We start from the raw sequence: 265 nt of genomic DNA on the forward strand, positions 1-265 counted from the left end.
TTCATACGATAGAAAAACATATGAGCCAGCAAAACATGTATTCTGTTTTATGTTAAGAAGCATAAATTATAATTGGAAGCAGCCTGTCGCATTATTTTTCATCAACAATAGTTGTTCTGGGCTTCATCTACGAAATACCATATTTGAAGTTATTAGTCGTATTCAAAAAACATCACTCAAGATTAGAGTATTAACAAGTGATCAAGATCTAATTTTTTCAATCAATTGTTTTTTTATATACAATTTATAGCCGCTTATTATAGTT

This window comes from Acyrthosiphon pisum, chromosome X (assembly GCF_005508785.2).
Source record: "Acyrthosiphon pisum isolate AL4f chromosome X, pea_aphid_22Mar2018_4r6ur, whole genome shotgun sequence".
NCBI lineage: Eukaryota > Metazoa > Arthropoda > Insecta > Hemiptera > Aphididae > Acyrthosiphon > Acyrthosiphon pisum.